General features: G+C 37.0%; 1 protein-coding gene across 5 annotated transcripts in view; it reads right to left on the bottom strand.

The window, feature by feature from the left end:
- INPP4B (inositol polyphosphate-4-phosphatase type II B) overlaps positions 1 to 21,197 on the bottom strand; it is a 701,292-nt gene that overhangs the window by 363,229 nt on the left and 316,866 nt on the right. For all 5 annotated transcript variants that reach the window (XM_089911312.1, XM_089911308.1, XM_089911305.1 and 2 more), the window contains one exon: positions 18,458 to 18,523. The gene's annotated coding sequence lies outside the window, so the exon portion shown is untranslated. The remainder of the gene's footprint in view (positions 1 to 18,457; positions 18,524 to 21,197) is intronic.

Here is a 21,197-nt window from a genome sequence, read left to right as displayed (position 1 = left end):
CAAACTTATAATTACCAGGGTGGGAGGGGGGAGGGATAAATTGGGAGATTGGAATTGACATATACACACTACTGTATATAAAATGTATAATTAATAAGGATCTACTGTATAGCACAGGGAACTCATCTCAGTACTCTGTAATGGCCTACATGGAAAAAAAATCTAAAAAAGAGTAGCTATATGTAAAACTTATTCACTTTGCTGTATAGCAGAAACTAACACAACAATGTAAATCAACTATACTCCAATAGAAAATTTAAAAAATAATAATAAAAAAAACCCAAAAGCCTAGTTCATAAAGGGCAATATTAATAAATTTGATTACATTAAAATAAAATATTCTGTAAGCAAAAGATACAATAAAGCATGCGATAACAAATTACATACTGGGAAAATATGTTTGTAACACAGTAGTTTTCAGCTTCTGTTTAGACAAAGATGTAAAGAATATTACTCCTACCGTAAACTCAAGAAAAAGCTGAATAATATATAAAATCGTAACTTTTCCTTAACTAATCAGAGAGCTTAGGTCTCAGAGCAACCAACCAGGCTGAAATCTAAGGAAAGACAAAGGCCTCCACAGAGCAGAGCTTTCAGGCACAGGAGGAAGGGGTGTCAGTCTCCAAAGAAGCTGGTAATAAGAATTCAATTGAAATATTTAATGACTTACTCAAGGTCAGGAGTAGGCCAGCATGAGTGTATAGAGCTTCTGATAGCCACAAATTCAAAGGTAGTTTGTCCCCACTAACAGACTTTCATGGACCTCATCACATACTCATAAGAAAGACTGGGAGCACAGTAGGATCTGAAGAAGGCAATCCTTGGTGATACAGGCCTGTGAGAGCAGAGCAGCAGTCACTGCAGAGAAAACATAGCACAACACTTGCATCCTTATCCCTATAGAACAAAAATGGCAGACCCTGTTGCCATCAGCACACAGGTGAAAACTCATTGCAGTTAGGGGATGGAACAAGAGAAGGGAAGGAAAGTTTCCTGGGATCAGATCATTAGAGATCTTCTGATCCTCTATTTCTAAGACAGGGACAGGGTCATTGAGAAAGGCCCATCCCTAAGACCCAAGAACACAGATTTTGCCTAAGATCAACGTTGAAATAGAACAACAGAGAATGTTTCTGCTCCCAAACACCAGGCCAGCAAACACTAAGAAATAAGTTAACAGTAGGTTACCACTGGGGGAGACACAGAAGCATGAATAGTGGACCTCTCTGATGTAGAAGTTCCCAGGAAAAGTCTAAACTGGAGGGTGGAGAACAAATTCTCCAGCCACCCAAATCCCACCCTAAACACCAGTGAACACAGGAGTAAATCTGAAGCTACAGGTGCATTGAGGGTGGGCATAGCAACAACAAAACCCTAACCCAGCTCAGTTACTGACTAGATTGATTCAACTCCCCCAACACACAAAGGCTTAACAGAAAAAGAGAAAAGCTCACTTCCAGGCCTAAGTACTAATTCTTTCATACCCTACTATCCTACACACAACACAAAATAGACGAAGATGAATAAGAACAAAAACACACTCAAGGGAAAAAGCAAATACACAATCAAGAGATCCAGACTCAGAAAATACCCAAATTTGGAACTATCAGAGAGAGAATATATTAAAGACTGTAATGGGAAAGGTAGACAACCTGCATGACCACATGGAGATTTTTAGCAAAGACAGAAACTAGTGGAAAAAGTCGAATGGATATGCTAGGAATGTAAAACACCAGCATCAAAGATGAAGAATGCCTTTGATGGGCTCATCAGTAGATGTGACACCATCACGGAAATAATCTGTGAACTTGAAGACAGGCCAATAGAAATAACCCAAACAGAAATACAGAGAAAAAAAGTGAAAATGCATGAGAGCATTCAAAAACTGTGAGACAGTACCAACCAAAATGCATTATCCAAATCTCAGAAAAAAGAAAAAGACAGAATAGATATTTGAAAAGACAATGGCCTAGGATTTTCCAAAAATATTTAAAAACATCAAAACACCAATTTAAGAAGCTCAGAAAACGCCAAGCAGAGTAGTGCGCGCGCACGCGCGCACGCACGCACGCACACACACACACACACCCCAATAATCAAATAAGCAAATCAAACAAAAATTAAAAAAAAAAGAAACTTCTACATATATTCAACCTACTGAAAACCAAAGATAAGAGAAAATTTTTGAGGTAAAAAAATTTTGACCGCAAAAAAGGCAAAGTACACGTAGAGTAACAAAAGAAGAAAATATCTTGGACTTCTTGTTAGAAACTATGTAAGTGACATCTTTAAAAATCTGAAAGAATAAAAACTGTCAGCCCAAAATTCTACACAAAGTAAAAATAACTTGTAAAAAATTAGGAGAGATAAAGACTTTTAGCCAGACAAATAATTGACAAATTCATTATAAGCAGACCTGCACAGCAAGCAATATTAAAGGAAGTTCTTCAAGCATGACATTACAGAAAGATACTTGGATCTACAAAAGAAATGAAGAGCACTATAAATGGTATGAAGAAAAATATATGTTAATTTCATCTTTTCTTACTTTGAGTGACTATAACAGATAATTGCCCAAAGCAGGGCTTGGCATAATTTTCCTGTTAAGGAAAGATAGTAAATATCTTAGGCCTTTCGGGCCATACAGTCTCTGTTACAACCACTCAGTGCTGCTGCCACAAGGTGAGAGAAACCATTGACAATACATAAACGAATAGGCATGCCCATGTTACGATAACATTTTATGCAAAACTAATCGTTATTTAGGATTTGGCCTGCAGGCTAGTATCTGCCAAGCACTGGTCTAGAGCACGATTAGTAGCAATGTATTGTATGCTTATAGCATGTGTAAAAACACAACATATAACATCAATAGCAAAAATGATGGGAGGAAAGAATAGGGAGTTATTGTTTTTACACTAAAATTATAGTATACAATTATATCACTAAAATATATGAAAGTAGACTGTGATTAATTAAAATGTATATGGTACTTCCTAGGGTGACCATTCATATTTTTTAAAAAATAAGTATAAATAATAAGCCAATAGTGGAGGTAAAATGGAATAACAAAAAATACATAATAATCCAAAGGCGGGAGGGAAAGAACAAAAAAAGATGGAATAAATAGACAAAAACTAGCCAAATATTTGTTTTTAATCCAACCACATCAATAATTACATTAAATGTAAACAATCTACATACACAGACACACACACACGCACAGCAATTAAAAAGAGAGATTATCAGCTTGGACAAAAAAGCAAGGACTAACTCTATGTTTCATAGTTATATTTAAATATAATGACATATATAGGTTAAAGTAAAAGGATCAAAAAATTTAAACCATGCAGACACTAATCAAAAGAAAATTGAAGTGGCTATATTAATATCAAGTAAAATAGATTTCACATCAAGGAATAATATAATGACAAATGGTTAATTCATCAAAAAGACATAACAATCCTAAAGGTACATGCACCTAACAGCAGAGCTTCATAATACGTGAAGCAAAAACTTAAAAAACTAAAAGGAGAAATAGACAAATCCACAATGATATGCTTGGAGACATCAACATCCCTCTCTCAGTAATGGCTCGAACAAGTAAACAGAAATCAGTGAGGATACAGAAGACAACGACAGTACCAACAACTTGACCTAACTGACATTTATAACACAACGAATTCAACAACAACAGAATACACATATTTTTTTCAAAGTATACATGGAATATTCACTAAGATCATATCCTAGGTCCTAAAACAAACCTTAACAAATTTAAGAGAATTGCAATAAAAACAAGTGTGTGCATATATAAAACACACTAATACTTAGAATCAGAATGAAATCACTACACTACATATCAAACTATGCTTTCAGGGAAATTTATAGTATTAAGTGCTTATAATAGAAAAATAAAGGTCTCAAATCAATGATCTAAGCTGTCACCTTATAACTAGAAAAGGAGCAAATTAAACCTAAAACAAGCAGAAATACTGTGTGTAATAAAGATAACTGATAAAGATTTACTTTCCAGAATATCTTAAGAATGGTAGCAAAACAACCCAACAGAAAAAACTAGCAAAATATGTAGACAGGTAATTCAAAATTATTAAACACAAATTGTCAAGAAACTTATTAAGAGATTCTGAACTCCACTAGTTATCATGGAAATGCAAATTAAAGCCAAATGAGATATCATTATACGACCATCAATAAGTAAAAATTTTAAAGTCTCAAAACCTCAAATATTGATGAGGATTTCGAGCAATATAAACTTTTATGTACTGCTGGTGTTCCAGTCACAATGGAAAATAATTTGGTAATATCTAGTAAAGTTGAAAAGCAATTCTACTTCCAACCATACATTCTAGAAAAATTCTTGCAAATGCATACCAGAGACAGTTAAAAGAATGTTTATAATGAATCAACTTCTAATAATAAAATACTGAAACAGGCTAAATGTCCATCAATAAGAAAGTAGATAAATATAATGTGATCTATTCATTCTGCATAGACTGGATTTTCATTTCACATAAAAACATTGATTAACTTCACAAAGTATAGAGAAAAAGGGGAGAAAGTGAAGAGGAGACTAAGACGGGGACTGGTGGGGGAAGAAAGAGGATGGCACTTATAGAAAACTTTAAAACATGTAAAATAATATTCCAGTTCTGTATTGCATAGGTGTACACACACATGAGGTACAATCACAGAGAAATGCATGATAAACACTAAAATCAGAATAGTTATGATATTTGGGAGGAAGGGTGTAGGAGATGTGATCAGGAAGGGGAACACAGGGGTTTTCAACTGTATTGGGAAAGTTTGATTTATTAAACTGGGTAACAGGTACAAAACATCTACTATATTTTTCTTTATGACTTTGGTAGGAATGAATTTCACAAACTAAATTATGTTAACGTGTTGAGAGGAAATGGGAGGAACTGAGAAGCTTTGAGAAGACAGGTGGAGTTTTGTGCTGGCCTGTATGAGCACTGGATGAGGAACAAGTGGGGCAGTTGTATGGGTCCATCTGGGCCTGGAGACACAGGTTTGTGGAGGCCTCAGTCTGACTAGCTGTGTGGCTTTCTTCAGCGGGGCTCAGCAGCCTGGTGGAGAAGGACAGCTTGGTTGACATAGCGTTGGGGTTTTGTCTGTGGACGCAGTGAGAGAAGGGTGAAGCTGAGAATGTATTACTACTAATGCGACTGAAAAGTTTCTAGGCTAGATTGGGAAGTCATTAATGGGGAAAGATGTGACAGATTGGGGGCTGAGAGAAGAATTCAGTCCTAAGTGATAACTTAGGGTATTGTCATGGGATAAATGACACGCCAAATCCTAAATAACAATTAGTTTTGCATAAAATGTTATCGTAACATGGGCATGCCTATTCGTTTATGTATTGTCAATGGTTGCTTTCACATTGTAGCAGCAGCACTGAATGGTTGTTACTTAGGGTATTGTCATGGGATAAATGAGTGGATGAAATAGAGTGGTGTTGATGGTCACTAGAGCATAAAAAGACAAAGAAACTGTACCAGCAAGGATGCTAGATGGGTTATTCCCATGGGAATTGCAATTGCCCAGAGGGATAGCAGGCGGAACCTGGGGACCAAGGGAAGACTATGTGTCTGGTAGAAAAGTCTAAAGAGAACAGGAGTTTGGTCAATGAGCATGATAAATAGGGACAGAGGTGTGGCATAGCCAGACATAACAGCTTAGGAGGCCTCTTGTGGCACCAGGAAAACAGTAACCCTGCCTCCAGGCTCTGTATATGTGGCCGATCTACATTACAGTAGGCAGCAGGGTAGCAGAAAACTCCAGCAAAGCAGGTTTCCATTAAGACAAACAGACAAAGAAAACATTTTCTCAGGAGGTAGAAGGCAGATGAGACTATTTTTCATAGAAACAGAAGACCCCAAGGACCTTATGTAATTATTTCCGAAGTGAGAGGATCAGAGGAAGATTGAGTCATAGCCAACTAAGCCCACGGCAAAATGGGGACGAAATAATGGGCCAGGATACATGACAGGAGGCACTTGTGGCTGACGTATCCCAGGATGACACGGGTGTGAGGCATCATACAATGGGCCATTCTTGGGTTCTGAGTGGACCTCTGGTTAAAGATGCTTCCTGGCCGGTTCCAGCTGATGTCCAGGCAGGGAGTACTAGAGGCTTGATGACACTGTATACCTATGACTTTCACTTAAGTTTCCAAACATTGCTCTGATATGAAGTGTTGAATGAATTATTATTTCCTAGCCATTTCAAGAAGAAACATAAAGTCTCCATTATGTTGATGGTATAGCCTTTCAGTAGCTAAGCTACTAAACTGCTCACTTCATATCAGTGTTTCAAAACTTCTGGAGCCAGGACTTCATTCTGATAAACCAGATATAATTCACAATGCCAAATCACTTTAAAACCTTCTAAACATCTGGAATTTGCAATATGGCGTGTGGATGGGCTGATCTTCTAAGGATCAGCCGCATGCTATATGATGCTAAGAAGAGGTAAAATCAGGAATGTGATCCAGATGGGATATACCCCTGCCTTCTCAGCTCCTTTCCCCTCATGGGAAATGTCAAGTACTCTGAAGACTACCATCACTGCAGGAAAATTATATTCACAGTTTTTCACCCAGGCCTCTATTCTCAGTAACAGGGATTTATTCTTATGCTATATCATTCAAAAGTAATATCAGAATTAAAAATAAGATTTCAGGAAAAAAATGTTTCCTTGGAAAAAAATGGCATAAATTGGCAAATATTTTACCTAAAAAATTCAGGCACGTATTTAAGGTCAAAGTCCCTCCTGGCTTCTCATGAGGGCCCTGACCAGACAGAGGATATGAACCAGCCATGGATGAACGTTCAGGGGCAATGATTCTGTCCAGGAAAACCAATTGTGTCAGGAGACAATTGAATGCTCCAGGCCAACAGTATGGTTTTACTACTAATATTAAATTTGGTGAGGACACGCTTCGTCACAAGTAGAATAAAGATGAGAGTTGTCAGAGCTCCACTTTGATCAGAAGTCCAGCTTTGGGGGATCAGTCAGCTACGTCCTCCTCAATTTTACCATGAGGAAGCAGCACGGATATGTTTTCATAATTCTATTTATAACATCCTGTCTGATTGAAACATACTCATCTCTGGTTCTTTTACTTGATCCTGATGTAAATATACTTTCGGTGGTTAAGTCAGCATGAAATATAATCAAGACCAAAAATTTAAAATAATTGAAATTTTAAAATAGACCCAAATGACTGAACACTTCCAACTCCCCGGATCCATCATTCTGGTTACTTAACAAAGGGGTAATATTTTCTTCATTTGTTTCTTTAAATTGCAGAGCTGTCTTTCAGAGATCACAATCCCGGTCAAGAAATAATCCCAAATTACAATGAGTATTAAATGGTCGCTGAAACTAGCAAAATCTTGATGTTCAGAAGGACAGAACACAAAGCAGCAATACAGAGAACTCAGTTCAGCAAGCTTAGTCCAAAGGACTACGTCTCTGGCTCATTCTCAACCAGAGGTCAGTCTGTCGCTCATTTGTTTCAAATTAGTATAAGAACAACGTGGGTCTCCACTGTATATAAAGTCAGAAAGGGAGGCTCTGTCAATCCCTGTGACAAGGCACCCTTAATCCCGAGAACTCAGCACACCTCAGCCCTGCAGCAGATCTGCACCAGAATTTAAAGTTTCCAACAATGATCAGATGTCCTAAGGGGGAGCAGTTGGACCAGCTTTGGGAATACAGCTGGTCAACCGTCTGACTTGTTATACTGTGTTCTGTGTCAGTTATAAAAATGACAACAACCTGAAGAATTACAAAGTAGAGATGCGAAAACATGTTTGACTTAATCTCAGTCATCTCTTCACGAGAGGTGTGTTACCTATGTCTACCTATCATCACTCTTTAAACACTGAGATAAAATGTTCTAACAGAATATAGAATTGAAGAGACTTAACGAAACTAGGGGTCATTTCATTCAAGAGATGAGCACACTGAGACCCAGAGATGGTACAGAAAATCTCCATGGGCTAGGTCCCACACTGGGATCAGCGAGAAGGCCTTTTGTTCTAAGGTGGGCTTTTACCCTTTTGTTCAGTGTGACACTCCTGGTTGCTTCTCACATGTCATCCAAAGGATAGGAACTTTCATTGAATGTTCCAGAACAGATTGTAATTTCATGGAAATTTTTTTTCTATAAATACTTCATGTGACTCATTGCGTTTTTGCTTACTTAACAAAAACTTGTAAAGCTGGTCTCGAGCTCCAAATACACTGTTTTGTTTTTTTAATTGCTATCACACAGCAGAGGTTTAAAAAATTGTACGGGCTTCCCTGGTGGCGCAGTGGTTGAGAATCTGCCTGCCAATGCAGGGGACACGGGTTCGAGCCCTGGTCTGGGAAGATCCCACATGACACGGAGCAACTGGGCTCGTGAGCCACAACTACCAAGCCTGCGCGTCTGGAGCCTGTGCTCTGCAACAAGAGAGGCCACGACAGTGAGAGGCCCGTGCACCGCGATGAAGAGTGGCCCCCGCTCGCCGCAACTAGAGAAAGCCCTCGCACAGAAACGAAGACCCAACACAGAAAAAATAAATAAATTAATAATTTAAAAAATGGTACAGGAGGGTTTTATGGCAATTCACTAGATGTTTGGGTATTTTTAAATGGCCTTCTCTTCATCTGAAAACTAACTAATGGACAGGACTCTACTGTCTACACTTAAGATGACAGGGCTTTTTTCCTGATACTTTTATTCGGCAGCTGCATATTCTAAATGTAATGGCTCCTAGCAGCCCGTCTCAAGCCTATCTCAAGAAGCAGAGATGTACAGAGAGAATCTTAATTTGGATGGAGGTTGATTCTTTTCTCACCTGTACTAAAGAGGACTCCGAGGAAACGCTGCTGCGGCAACGGCGTTTCCTCTTACAAAATGATGCCATAACATTTTTCACCAGCTTTCTTGAGGTATAATTGACAAATGTAATTGTGTATATTTAAAGGGTGCAAAGTGATGATTTGATAAAGTGATGCAATAACGTTTAAGGAACACCCTAACTAGGCAACAAAGTGATCTCAACTATTTTAATGAGTGTGAGGCCCTCTCCCTGTGTCAGGGGACAACAAATTAATGAGTTGTGCCAAGTATGTATAATGAAAAAATGACATGAAAGGAAGGTATACACATGATATATCACATGCTCTGACCAGGGTATATAAGCATCCCTCTACACGTGCTGATATTCATACTCAGGATCTTGTCTTCAACAGCAAACCAAAGTCACCACCCCTGACACCATGAGCCATTACAGGCACTATTACGGAGGCCTAGGCTTCAGCTATGTTGGCTTTGGTGGCCTGGGCTTTGGTAATGGCAGCTTCTGCAGACTGGGCTATGGATGTGACTTCAGAGGCTACGGGTATGGCTCTGGTTATGGAAGTTTCGAATATGTCTGCCATGGCCACCTATCCACCAGAAAATGGATTTTCTAGCTTCTGCTGAAATCCTACCACAGGAGCCCAACAGCTGAAATTATAGGGAGCTTTCCAAATTGTGATCTCAAAAACTGGACAACAAAGATCATGCTGGAGTTATTACACAAAAATATCTAGCTTCTCAGAATTTTGGACAATTTTTCAGTAGACTCCTGTATCTCCATCACAATCCTAGAATCCTCTAATTTTGCTTTTATAACTGATTGGGATTGTCCATTCACCTTCCAATAAAACATTAAATTTGAAACAAACAAATAACAAACAAGAAAGTTTCAAAATCCTTATGAACACTGTCACACATGTACACCGAAGGCCAGTTAAATACCACCTGCTCAAGCAAAACTAAAACTGAAGTGTCAGCTTTATCCACAGGCCATTTCTAATATAGACATCAGAAGTTATTCCCTCACAGAACCGACTGAATTCCTTATGACGATACATTTCAGGTTCAAATTAGTATTGACTGAATTAGCTATAGTTTCTGGTGATTAATTGCTCGTTTTCTTTTGAAATCTGAAATTTCAAAGTAAGACAGATAATGAATTTAATTAAAATTTTATCTTCTGTTTTTATTATGACAGGCAAGAATAAATGTGTATTCATGATGATTGTAATTTCACTTTAACTCTCCAGAGACATTCATAGAGTGCCTGAGGTTATCTACAAAGAACATAATATGACATAACTAAGTTTTCTCATTCTTACTGCAGGTGATGAGTCTGAATTCTTTCACTGCAAGCAGTTTCTTTACACACAAATGTGTACACAGTCACACATTCTACCTAAAATATTTACTCAATAAAACTGCACCACAACAAGAGCAAACACAGGTACTCAAAAATGTAAAAAAAAAGGAAAAGGAAAAGAAAGAAAATTTAATTGCTAAACTTGAATTGGGAAGAATATCTACGAAAAGAACAAGGCTGAGTAGTGAAGTTCCAAGCCATTGCTCCACCTGCAAATTCATTTAGAGTTTCTCTGGTGCCTCTCATGCAACTAAAAAAAATCATGGATTAATTTAATGAATTCCTCTATAACATGGGCTAATCTTCTGTGATCAGCTGGAGTAAATGAAGGATTATTACTAAGGCAGTATGGTATTTAAGCTCAGATTTTATGTGAAAATTATGTCATTAATTTATGCCTGAATACTGAATAAAACTTTTTCCTTCCCCATCTTTTCAATCTCAGGATGAAGCTCTCCAACTCTTAGGATTGTTTTGATCCCACATGTAAGGAAAAGTAAGGAAAGGAAATACCATAATCATTAGTTCATGTGACATGTATTTATTGAGCATATACTATACAGAATGTAATGTTGTAAATAGAAAAATTTCCTTTTATATTCTGTCTTTGCCAAAGTACTAACTTTCAATCCTTAAATAGCATAACCAACATAACATCCACCTCTGCATGCTTCTCTCCCTCTTTCTCCACCCCTCTACTCCCCACACCCCTCTGTCTCCCACCCCATAACATTTTAGCACTTAATACTCACTGGCTCTTTTCCCTTTAGTGAACTACTCTGGGAATTTCTTCACCAGTTGTTTTTCCTTTGTCTGGCAAGTTAGTAAGTCTGTCTTTGTTTGACTATTTCTTGCTGTTGTGTTCTGGAATCTTTTATAATTTAACTCTATTTTAGTCTAGCATGCATATCTGAATCTCTATTACAGTAACTTAGCATGAATGACATTGTAGCAAAGTGGTGAAGAGAGCTATTATAAACCCAGACTACCTAGGCTCTGCCACTTTGAGACCTTGGGCAATTAACTCAACCGTATTATTCCTTAGTTACCTCATCATAAGCTGGTAAAATGGTAATACCTGTCTAACAAATTGTGGAGAGAAGTAAATAAATTAACATATGCAAAACTTTTAGGTATTCCATTTCTAGCAGAAATGGACCAAAGCAACTGAATACTATATGTCCCGCTGATCAGAAGTAGATACAAAAAGCAAGATACCTGAGCATTTTGATAAATAAACAAAAGCAGGAAAATTGTAAGAAGGAGCTAAAACTTGAAGAATTAAGTCACATGAGGGTGAAGTTTTCATTTCCCCTCTGTTTTCTTATAGTTTTGACCTGAAGGCAGTCCTTGTTTTTTTGACATGGGCCATAAAACTGTGACAGGTTTAAAAGAATTTAAATCATATAAGCATGTTTTCAGAACATAACAGTATTAAACTAGAATTTAATTACAGAAAAAAATCTGAAAATACAAATATTTGGGAAATAGGCAACACATTCCTATATAACCACTGGGCCAAAGAGGACATCACGAAAGTAATTAGAAAATAATTTGAATTATGAAAGTAAAAAATAATATCAAAATTTGCCAAATGCAACAACTAAAGTAGTGCTTACAGAAATTTATTAAGTGGGCTTCCCTGGTGGCGCAGTGCTTGAGAGTCCACCTGCCGATGCAGGGGACATGGGTTCGTGCCCCAGTCCAGGAAGATCCCACATGCCGCGGAGCGGCTGGGCCCGTGAGCCATGGCCGCTGAGCCTGCGCATCTGGAGCCTGTGCTCCGCAATGGGAGAGGCCACAACAGTGAGAGGCCCGCATACCGCAAAAAAAAAAAAAAAAAGAAATTTAGTAAGCTCCTATTAGGAAAGTCTCAAATCTATGATTTAAGCTGCCATCTTAGAAAACTAGAAAGAGTGCATTAAACTCAAAGCAAGCAGAAGGAAGAGAATAATATAAGTAAAAGCAAAATCAATGGGATTGAAAATTAAAACAACTGAGAAAATCAATAAATCCAAAAGCTGTTTCTTTGCAAAGATAAATAAAATTGATACACTTCTAGCCAGACTGACCAAGAAAACAGAGAGAAGCTATAAATTACCAATAAACTACATTTCAATTTTTTAAAAAGGTGTGACTTAGATACAATTGAACACTTTCTTGAACAAAAACTACCAAATCTCACTCAAGCAGAAATGTATAACCTGAATAGCTCTGTAACTATTACAAACTTGAACTCATATTTAAAAACTACAAATAAAACTCCAGGCTAGATGACTTTCCTGATGAGTGGTACTAAAAATTTGAAGAACAAATAACAAAAATCTATACAAACTCTTTGAGAAAACCAAAAGTGGGGAATAATTTCCAACTCATTTAATGAGGCCAGCATTAACCTAATGCAAAATCAAAGACACCATAAGGAAAAAAAAAAAAAAGACCAATATCTCTCATGAACTTAGACTCACAAAAAAATTATCAACAAAACCTTAGCTATAGCGAATCTAATTCAAAAGTATACAAGAGGGGTTTATTCTAGAATAAACTGTATACAGAGGGGTTTATCTAGGAATGAAAAACTGGTTCAACATTCAAAAATCTCTCAATGTAATTCACTATATCAACAGAATAAAAACAAAAGCTATGATCATCTCAAAGATACAAAAAAAGTAACTGACAAAATTCAATGTACAGAAAATAAAAACTCTCATCCAGAAAATTAAAAACAAACAAACAAAAAAACCTCTCAATTTAGGAGTAGAATGGAAGTACTTTAGCTTGATAATGGCCATCTACAAAAATGCCACAGCTATCATCATAACTGGATAATAAAAGACTCAGTACTTTGCTGCTAAGGTCAGGAATAAGGTAAGAATTTCCACTCTCATCTTTCCTCTTCAATATCATACTGGAGGTCATGACCAATGCAACAAGTCAAGAAAAGCATACAAGACATACAGATTGGAAAGGAACAACTAATGTTGTCTCTTTGCAGACAACATGATTATCTATGTCGAAAATAACCTAAAATATCTACCAAAAAAGCTAGAAATAATCAGTTCATCAAAGTTGCACAATATAAGGGCAATATACAAAAATCAGTTGTCTATACATTGCCAATGAAAAATGGAAAAATAAAGTTTTTTAAAGTACCATTTATTATAGTACCAAAAAACATGAAAACATTTAGAAATAAATCAAACAAAATATGTACAGAATCTGTATGCTATAAATCTATAAAACATTGATAAAAGAAAATAAGATAAAATCAAATGAAGATATATACAATGTTCATGGATTGAAAGGCTCATTATTGTTAAGATATCGATATTTTCTAAACTGATCTATATATCATTAGGAAATTACAAATTAAAACTGTAATGAGGTGATATTATGTGCCTACTAGAATGGTATAATTAAACATTTTTAAAATTGTCAACATCAATCTCTGACAAGGATGTGGACCAACTGGAATTCTTGTACATTGCTGGTGGGAAGGCAAAATAGTACAACCACATTGGAAAAACGTCTGGCAGTTTCTTATAAAGTTAAACATAACCTGGGTCATGCCATATGACCCAGCAATCTTGCTCCTGATTATTTACTTAAGAGAAATAAAACATGATCACAGAAAAACATGTTTTTTTTAAACTAAAAACTCAAACTCAAAATAAATGGATAATCACACCAAAGCAAATCCATACAATGGAATATTACTCAGCAATAAAAAGGAATAAACCACTGATACCCACAAAACTCGGTGAATCTTAAGCACATTATTGTAAGTGAAGGAAGCCAGACTCAGAATGCTCCATTCTGTATGATTCAATTTACATGGCATTCTGGAAAAGGCAAATTATAGAAACAGAAAACAGATCAGTGGTTTCTAATGGTTAGAAGTGAGCAGGAGAGGCTGACCATAAAGGTGTAGAAAAGAGAAGATTATAGGTGATGTAACTGTTCTGTATCTTGATTGTGGAGTGAGTATATGACTGCTTACATTTGTCAAAAATTCTAGAACTGTACACCAAAAAGTATGAATTTTACTGTGTGCAAATTTTAAAACAGTGAAACAAAAGAAGATATTAGAAAATATAGAATGGGGTCAATAAATATTACTAGCATTATCAATTTTAATAATATTTACTATTAACATGGCTAGACAAGTGGAAGATGGCCTTAGAGAGGTACAATTGGAACGGTTTGATAATAACCATTCAATCAGGAGGAATGCAGAGACATAAATGGAAGCAAAAAGAAATCCACTCCAAAGGAGTAGGAAGAATAAACTGGGAAACAAATATTGACTTATAGGAGCCAAGAGTCCAAATTATCAAGACTTAAGTGATAAACTTAAGTTTGATATGAATGGGCTTCAATAAATAGGGGCACCCTTGAGTTTGGGGTGGGGGATAAGGAAGCAGTAGAAAGGGCCTCTGTGGAGGGGCAACTCTCAGTATCACATGTGTATCCAAGTCATAAATCAAGGAAGGATACCCAAAGTAAGGTAAGGACACAGAGAAATAGATGCAGGCAGGTGTCCTGGGAATCAGGGCACCTAGACCACTGGGTACAGAGCCAGGCTCCTGACTGCAAAGTACACAGCAGCCAAAAATAAGCATAGATTCAGAAAGCCAACCAGACTCAGAAAACTAATGTCACTGCAGCCTGGTGCTCAATGGCAAAAATTCATACCACCAGTAACCCAGACACCAGTGTGCAAGCAAGCAGCAAACATTGCCAGTGGTCTACTTCTTTGATGAGATTTTTGGTAAAAGGTAACAAAATGGAGCGGAGGATGGAAGTAAAGAGCCATTAACATACTATGTGGTTGGGATCCCATTGGCTCTGTGTTCAGGGTCACTTTCTAGACAGGGAACAAGGAACAGTGCTTGAACACAAAACAAAACAAAACAAAAATCAAAGGAGGTAAGAGAGAATTATCTCAGCAGATACCTGTGACTGCTTCATGGGGGAGGTGGTATTTGGTCAGACTTTAAGAGATATGTACATCAAAAAGATGGGTATAGATAAAAGGAAGGGGGGGAAGAAGGGAGGGAGAATGAAAGAAAACAAGGAAGAAAATATTGAAAGTGGAGGCAGTGCAAGCAAAGACCTAAAGCCGCAAATGTACAATATGCATAAATAACAGGAAATTAGCTAGTTTGATGGGAGTAGAGCGCATGGGGCAGCAGCAGGAAGTGGGTGCACTATCATTGAATGAAATCATTCACAGGCAGGCATAACCACTTCTGCTTCAGATGTGAGACATGGGGTTTGTAAACCAGAAGATAGGACAATCTGGGTTACCTACTTCCTGCCCTGTTAGTTCACAGCCTCACTCAAATTAAACAAATATGAATTGAGCAACTCTCATTCTGTACTTCAGAAATAATATATGTCACTAATACCTTTAAGTGGGATTTACAATCTGGACAACAGAATCCAAAACACCCACCAGAAAGAAAAATAGCTTAAGTAAAAGGATTAATGAATCTGCCTTCCAATCTTTGCCTCCAAGGCACAGAATCAACAAGCACTTTCTGAATGTATGGTATTGGTATTCTCTGCTAGACATTATATATACTCTCAAATTTAGCTTTGTTTCCTTTTGACTTTTTCTCTTCTTTCGTTTCTTTCTAGAACTGAATATATCTAGTCAGTGTATAAGTCAAGAGACAAATAAGAAAGAAACCACATTGCAAAATAGAATTTTAAAATTTCACTTTAAAGATGGGTAAATGGAGATTGACAACAGTTGGAAAAATTGTCCAGGGTCAAACAGGGAACAAGTTAGGGAGCTGAGATTTAACTTCAGCTTCAAAACTTTAAAACTATTGTTTGTACACTGAGAAAAATCTAGTCCCTGAAAAATTACAATTTATAGAAATTAAAAGACTTGTCATTTGGTTGAGAAAATTCCTCCTGAAAGAGGAAACAGTAAAGTTCCATTTCATGCCACAAAATATGTTCCCTAGGCACCAACTCATTTTAAGATAGGTGATTATTCAATCTGGCTGTAATATTACCATTTCTATTTTCCTCCCTACTTTTATGTTTTCATGTTGATCGTTTTGCTTTCTTTTCCTTTTTTTTAAGCCATTTTCAATTAAGATTTCTAATTAGCTTCCAAATTTGAGACACATCTCTAGTACAAAGCAAATGGCAGTAGTAGTAATTAAGGGACAGCTGTCTCTTGTCTGTCTGGGGACGAAACAAGGCTTTTTTTCTTTCTAAGTTATGAAGTACTAGGGAATTTTTAATAATTTTTTTCTTATTTTTAATAATAATTAACTGAATTGAAAGATACTGCATTGATCTATAAAAGTCAATGTCCTTTCCAACACAGATGCTGAGAGCCTCTCTTCTGGGATAACCTTAGTTTAACTCTCACACTCTGAGTCCTTGAAACTTTTATTGCTGCAAATACAAAATCTCCACATTTTATATGAAATCAAATCATTTCTTTAGGTGCTAAAGTAGGCACTACCCCAAGTCATCTTCCTCACTTTCAGACTTTTAAAACTTAGGTGAATTTTACAAATCAAGAAGAATAAGCATGAGATTCAGAGCAGCTAAGAGGCAGACAGTATTTTTTGTGGTTTTGCTTTGTCTGATTTAAGAAAACAAATATTACTAACACTAACACTGAAAATTACTTAGTAAGCTCTTACTCCAGTGTTCCTTGCTGGTACTTAAGGCAGTATTTTCACATGCAAAGTATAATCAGGATTTAAGGCAGTATTTTCACATGCAAAGTATAATCAGGATTTAAAGCAGTTAACCATATAATTCGGGTCAAGAAAAATCCTCTGCCTTAAAAAGCTAAACCACTGAAGCAAACATTTATTTATTAATTTTTTCTTCTGGCTTGAATTATCCAGATTCTAGAAAATTATCAAACATAATTTAATGTGCATAGCCATAAAATAGGTCAAGTGACCTAAATGCAGGCCAGCCTCAGGAGTATAAGGAACCCCTTAAAATACATATTTCTAAGAGAGAAAATTCTGAAACATTTTCTAATGTAAACCTGGAAATACTGGTTAAATATTAAGTTCAGTAACGGGACACACACACACACACAAAACACATACACATATGTTTGTACTACAGAACTTCCCAGAAACTATAACATGTTAATGTGTATTTAAAGCTCCTGAGAGTGGTACAGTATTCAGAAATTTTCAAACCTTCTTGACCCCAAACCATTTTATACAGAACATATTACGGAACTAGTATTTGGACACACTGAGAACCTCTTTGCACAGTCATGAGCCCTTTACACCGTACTTTGGCAGGAGATGTAGAAGCGTGGGGTTGGGTGGCAGATTTGAAAGCTTCTATATTCAGGGGACCAGCAGAGAACATCAAATGACATAGCATGGAAATGCCAAGGGCAGAAAGTGGCCAAGCAGAGCTGGTCTGAAGACACTTTACCTGAGCCATGAAGGCCCTATGGGACTGGGCCGGTTACCATATTCACGTTCATCCCATTTTCAACCCAGCTTCATCTTATACTTGTCTCCACCTCTGTGACTTTGCTACAGCCACTTTATCCTTTTTTACAGTTATGTTCTTTATTCACTGCTGTTCCATCTGCCTGGGACTCTTTTCCTTACACTTCAGCTCTTAGTTGAAACATCATCTTCCAAAAAAACACCTCTGTCTAGTCCACCTACAGTAGATTCCTCCCTCATTTCCCAATATTTTCTCCTACAGAACTCTGCAATTTCTCTTCATAGCATTTATCAATTTTTATTCACATATTGATATTGCTTACTTACTTCATATCACTTTCACTGAAATGTAAGCACCATGAGGGTGGGAATGGACCATGCCTGTTTTGTCCAAGTCTATAAAATCACCAAATACCTCACAGATGAGTGTCTGCCATATAGCAGGCCTTTAATGAATATGTGTTGATTTAATAACAAATAATAATAATTAGTTAATTCCTTTACATGTCTACCTAGGCCTGGCCTAACTGAAACCTTCAGAATTGATTTAACGTATACATAGAAATCAGTTTCTCTTTAGGATATGGTCAGCCATCTGCGATATGCAGTCACACATATTCTAAGACACCAAACTGGCTTTTCTGTAAAATCTTTTTAATAATAGGGCCTAGAAGTTTGAATCGATCATCAGTCTAAATGAATATTACGGGTTAATTATTGAGAACCACTCTGTACCTGCTTTCTTGTGGTATTCCTCAAACAGTTCTGCTCTTTGATTACTGCCTTGCTGATTTCAGAGCTCTGTAAAGAACAAAAAGACAAAACGTGAGGATTTGGTGTTTCACTGGGAACTCCTCTTTTTTAAAACACTGTTTTTTTAAAACACTGCTCGCTAAAATATTTAATTTGCTCGTAATGCCCATTATTCCAAACTTGAGGACTTATGTCATGATCACAAGATCCACGGAATATAGCTATTTCTTGTTTGTATTCCAAACCAATCTGCTTCGTTCAGCTCACAGAGGTCCACAAGAAGGAACTCTAGCTGACCATTATTTATTTGCTACATGAGCCAGGCACTATTCTAAGTTAATTGATTAACTCATTTATTCCTCATAACCCCCGGGCAGGCAAGGGTTAGCTCAGCAGGCATAAGTTCCTCAAATGCTACACATTCCAAAGAAAGGCCCTCCTTCAGAATTGGCCCTAGGCCAGTTCCTGGAAGATAACCTTTGAGCTCTTCCAACAGTCTGACTGATAAGAGAGTTTGTGTATATGCTAGAGGCTTCTGCTGTTCCAAGTGGATCAGATACACTTATGGTGAACACCTGTTTTTGCTTGGGGGAGGGGCGGCTGAGGTCTGAAGAGCTGAGGTCCGTCATCTGGTGCTGCAGGCTTCTGTGACTGACACCTAATCAAACTCTAGGGACGAGAGCTCAGTTGAGCTTCTCTGGTTGACCACACTCCACACATGTTGTCACATACTGTTGCTGAGAGAATTAAGGGCACCCCCATGTGACTCCACTGGGAAGGGACATCTGGAAGTTGGCAGCTGGACTTTGCCTCATGTGTCCTTTCCCTTTGCTGATTCTAATCTGTATCCTTTCACTGTAAGGATCCATGACTGTGAGTATAACAGATTTTCTGAATCTTGGGAACCCTTCTAGCACATCATTGAGACTCAGGGTGGCCTTGGTGACCCCCAACAGAACCACCCTATGAGGTAGGTACTATTATTACCCATATTTATAGACAGAGGAATTGGCAAAGAAAGGGGAGGCAACTCAGAATTCCACAGCTAGTTTGTGTCACTATTTAAATTTGAACCCAGTGATCTGGTTTGGGCATTTTACAACTATGACATGTGGCTTATCAAAATATTTATTATGTATCATTCAACAGATGTATCCAAAAGTGCCACCTGCTTCTTTTTCCTATTTTATTATCAGGAATGATCATTTTCAAATTGTAAATATACTATCAATTACCAAGATTTCATTTTCTCTGTCAAAAAGAGAGCAATAACTTTTATTGAGTTCGACTTGTTCTTTAACTGCTGTACTTAATTCAAAACTTTCTTCCAGTCATGTCAGCAATACAGAGGTGACGTAAGATTTTCTCACTCACATTCTCATATATTTCTTCCCAATCTACATGGTTTTTAATACAGGAGGATGAAAACTACAGAGTCAGCTTGAAATCAAACACCAGGTTTTATTTAATTTGGAGAAAACAAACACCTTATCCCAATTTTTCTGAAGATTTATAATTTTTGATTCTGATAGGTCCAGAGTTGCCTTTAAGTGTTGGAAAAAATAGTTTCAAAATAGGAGAAAGCATGAGACCAATCGGTTGCTACTAAAGAAAATGTAAACCATCCACTGATTTCTAAACACAACAGATAAAAATAATATGCCAGTTATGTAAGAAAGTCGTAAGTTTGCTATATTAAGCTTTTTTCAGGTAGACTCTGCAAAAAACACTATGGTCTAGTTCATCATTAGGTGTCTGAAGTAGCTTTATTCATTAGGCTTATTCTAACACTTGAACAAAACTGTAATTCATTATCTTATCTTTTTTAATCCACCCCAAACTAAGTATTGGACTCTGTTGTACTCATAGTGGATTACAGTGTCTTGTTCCTATCACCAAAACAGACTGCACATCTCTTGATATTTTGAGGTGTCATTACATCTGCAAAAGTAATGAGTCTATCTTGCAATGTGGATGTCCAGAGGTCAATGTAGTCTCAGAGCGTCCAAACAAGCCCTTAAAATAACTTCCAAAAATACAAGTAAAGCATGTAGAGGAAGGTCAACCCATGACAAGGTGATGATGAAATACATGGAATGTAAACTGGATAACTGTGCAAGTCTAAAGAATAAAATTTTATGATGCAGAAGGATCAATGGTGTTATGTGAGCCTGGATCTTTCATACTTGTATTGTCCCCATTGTGTTATTATTTGTCAGCTCCCATGATGTAGCAAGAACCAATATTAACCCAAATCCACCAAAGTTTTGGTAGTCTTAAATAAATATCCCACAGAGTAAATGCAAACAAAAGCCTTATTTAACACTTATCATTACCTTCACAATAAATGATCAAATAAAATATTTGCCTTAATTAGGACACAAAAGTTTTCTTTAGAAAATAGAAAATTCTATCTCAGACAACTTCTAGATGTTCAACTAAATTGAACATTATTGATTAGGAATAAAATATACAATATTTAAAAAATGGAATAGACTCTATTGGGCTCCACCTTATGCTTCTTTGTTTCCTATATCCATTCTCTTGTGGCTTTAAATGGGGCTCTCATAACTCACATTTTCCCTCTACCCAGGAGTCCTGGTGTGATGGGGACATAGCCAAAGTCAGAGCTGGACATTTGCCTTTTCCATGCTGCCACATGAAAGAAAGCTGGGCTTGAGATGCCTTGTTGTTGGTCTCAGACAGCCTGGTGATTCCAGGT

The sequence above is a fragment of the Delphinapterus leucas genome, chromosome 5, assembly GCF_059928025.1.
Source record: "Delphinapterus leucas isolate spDelLeu-1000000601 "Yukka" chromosome 5, BTC_Dleu_Yukka2, whole genome shotgun sequence".
NCBI classification, from domain to species: Eukaryota; Metazoa; Chordata; class Mammalia; order Artiodactyla; family Monodontidae; genus Delphinapterus; species Delphinapterus leucas.
Note: the sequence above shows the minus strand (reverse complement) of the source record. Positions and strands in the feature narration are given on the sequence as shown.